The sequence below is a fragment of the Pteropus vampyrus genome, unplaced genomic scaffold (assembly GCF_000151845.1).
Source record: "Pteropus vampyrus isolate Shadow unplaced genomic scaffold, Pvam_2.0 Scaffold334, whole genome shotgun sequence".
Classification (NCBI taxonomy): Eukaryota; Metazoa; Chordata; class Mammalia; order Chiroptera; family Pteropodidae; genus Pteropus; species Pteropus vampyrus.
In genome coordinates, this window is record NW_011889115.1 from 351581 (window position 1) to 355126 (window position 3546).

Consider the following 3546-nt stretch of genomic DNA (forward strand, 5'->3'; position numbering starts at 1 on the left):
CCTTTATCCTTGATGATGCCCCCCAGCCCAGGCTCCAAAGAGTGCCTCCCCACTTTCTCTATCCTAAGCAAGGGACATAAGTCTCTTTTCTCACTCCCTCTTCACACTGTAAGAAGGCTGGCATTTGCAGAAAGCCCAGAAAAACCAAGAGGGCAACACAGGAAAAAAAGGAAAAAGGCCCCAGAGACATGAGGAAAGGAGGAGGAACTGCTGACTGAGCCTTAGCTTCTCACCCACAACCACTAACCACAGACCCTCAGCCCAGCTGAGAACCTCACTCCTTCCCCTTTTTGAGCAGTTCTCCCTTGCTCACAGACATTTGCCCCCTCCCTTGCAGAGAGGAAGACTTGTGGTCCCACGCCAGGGTCTTTAGGATCAGTGGCTGGTGAGAGGGGGGCAGTGAACTAATGAGGTGGCGGTGTTCAGTGACTAGGAGCATAGACTCTAGGACCAGAGTGCCTGGGTTCAAATCCCAGCTCCGCCATTGACTAGCTATGACCTTAGGCAAATTATTTGATTTCTCTATGCCTCAGTTTCTTTATTGTTGGATATGAGTCATAATAATAAGTTCTATATCCCTAATACCTCAGCTCTGGAATTTCTCATGTTCAGATTAGAAGGGAGGAGTTGCTGATTCCCAGTAGCTCCGTGGTAGGACTGGCTAGAGGATGAGCTAGGGCTGGGAGTGGACTAGAAAATGGTGAAGCAAGTCCTGCAATGAAGTTTGACTTATGTTCCCACACCTGGCACTTGCAGGCCTTAGATCTAGCCTCTGGAACTGGCCTAAAGCCAGCCCCCAGGCCTTTGTCCGGGTTGACATATCCTATACACTCCTCTCCCCAGGCCCAGGGCCTTAGCATTCCTGATAGGTTGGGGTGCCATCTTGTGGCCACATCTGGAAGCTAACCTAAGCTGGGCACTGACAGTAGGCTTTGAGGTTATGGTAAGCTGTGGAACCAACGGGCATTTTTTCCTCGGACAGGGACCCCTCTCTCCAGTGGACAACGGAAAGTGAACCTAAAGGTGCCATAGTGGGAAACTGGTGACCGTGGCTGCTGGGTCTGTAGCTTGAGCACTGACCCTCGTACCTAACCTGGGAATGGGTGGGTATACAGCTCTTCCTTCCTGCAAACCCTGGGTGAGTGGATCCCAGATCTCTTAGGCCAGAAGAGATCAAGAAGGGGGCTAAGGTGAAGAATAGTTTAGGGAAGAGCCAGACCAGGGTTTCTCAGTCTCTGCACTATTGACATTTTCGACCAGATGCTTCTTTGTCGTAGGGGCTATACTGTACATTGTAGGATGTTTAGCAGCATTCCTGGCCTCGCATTCCTGGCCTCTATCCACTAGATGTCAGTAGAATCCCTTCCCCAGTCATGACAATCAAAAAGGTCTACAGACACTGCCAAATGTCCTCTGGGGAGTAAAATGTCCTCTGGTTGAGAGAACCACTGATCTAGACAGATTTGGTTACAAATCTCATTTTGCTGCTTACCAGTGTGTAAACTAGTCACTCTCTCTCTCTGGATTTGTTTCCTTATCTGCAAAAAAATAATATTTTGTGAGGATTAAACGAGATAGTGTCTTTCATTGAACTTCCTTCTCTTTCCTTATTCTTCTTCCCTTGGACTGCCTACCCTTCCAAACCCTTTGTGACCAGCCCTTGCTCCCATGAGCTCCTGCCATTCCTCTGCACCATCCACCCCTCAGAGTGTCAGTGTAGCTCAGGGAGCAGAGCCTCAGCCCTTCCTAGGCTTGGCTTTGGGGAAGATGGGACCTCAATGCCTCTTGCTGCTAGCCGTGGGAATGAGATGGGGAGGAGGGAAATGATGATGGCTGTGTTGAAGGGTGCATGAGGATGTCGGGTGCATATGTGTAGGGAGGGGAGGTGGGTATGGGCATTTCTGCGAGAGTGTCCCTAGAAAGACTGGGCAGGGACCACTGAGTTCTCCCAGAAGCAGTTGGAGATGTGAAGCTCTCCCAAGGGTCTTTCTCCCTCTGTGACTCCTTTGACAGGAGCCCTGTGGGTTCTCCTGGGTATGCTCCTGTGTGTGAGTCAGTCTGCAGGTAAGCTTGGTCAGCAGTGTGCAGGGTCCAGGTTTTGTGAGGCCTGAAATTTAAACATTTGGGAGTCACTCTCTAAAAAAAGAATAGAAAGTTGAGTACAAAAGTGAATATTTATTTAGACTTAGAAAAAAAAATCAAGACCAGATGTAAGCTTCAAAAAAGCTGATAAATACTATAAACATGAAAAATTCAGGAAAAGAAGCTTAATATTATTAACTGCCTGACACACCTACATAATGCTTTTAAATAAGTTATATTTACTTGGAAGCATTCATAATGCTAACAAAAACAGTTGCAACTTTGTTTTTGCAATTACAGAATAATATTCAGTGAACAAAAACATTTATTACATGAAAGTTTCATCAAAAATGACTGAAAATGAAAAAATCATCATACTCCCATATAACTATTTTTTGGGGGCACCAATAAGAAACTGATTTAAATTTCCATGTCAATTTACAGGTCTCATGTTTTACCAGGCAAAGTTTGTGGTTACTGAAATACCACCAGGACGGGACTACTAAAGATACATTCATGAAATGTATAGGACCCAGAATAGCGAAAATAATCTTGAAGAAGAACAAAGTTGGAGGACTTAACACTTCTAAAATTACTACAAAGCTATAGTAATCAAGCCTGTGTGATACTGGCATAACGAAGGACAGACAGATCAATAGAATAGAACTGAGAGTCCAGAAATAAACCTATGCTTTTATAGCCAATTAATTTTTGACAAGGGTGCCAAGACAATTCAATAGGAGACGAGTAATCTTTTCAACATAAATAGTGCAGGGACAACTACATATCCGCATACAAAAGAATGAAGTTGGGCCTCTTCATCATACCATATACAAAACTAACTAAAAATGGATCAAATGTCTAAATATAACAGCTAAAATTATGAAACTCTTAGAAGAACTTGGATAGTTAATGGTTTCTTAGATATGATGCCAAAAACACAAACAACACAGGATATAGGTATATTAGACTTCACTGAAATGATAAAAAAGACACAAACTTTGTGCTTCAAAGGACAGGATGAAGAAAGTGAAAAGACAAGCATAGAATGGGAGAGGATATTTGTAAATCATATATCTGGTAAGGGTCTACTATTTGGAATATATAAAGAACTCATAACTCAACAACAAAAAGACAAATAACCTAATTTAAAATGGATAAAGGGTTTAAAAAGACATTTCTTTAAAGAAGATAAACAAATGGCCAATAAACAGAGAAAAAGGTACTCAACATCATTAGTCATTAGGGAAATGCAAATCAAAATCACAATGAGATACCACTTCATACCCACTGAGATGGCTAGAATAAAAAGACAAATATTAACAGTGCTGTCGAGGATATAGAGAAATTGGAACCATCTTACATTGCTGATGAGGAATGCAAAATGGTGCAGCTGCTTTGGGGAAAATTTTGACAGTTCTTCAAAAATTTTAACATAGAGTTATGATATATACCTAGCAATTT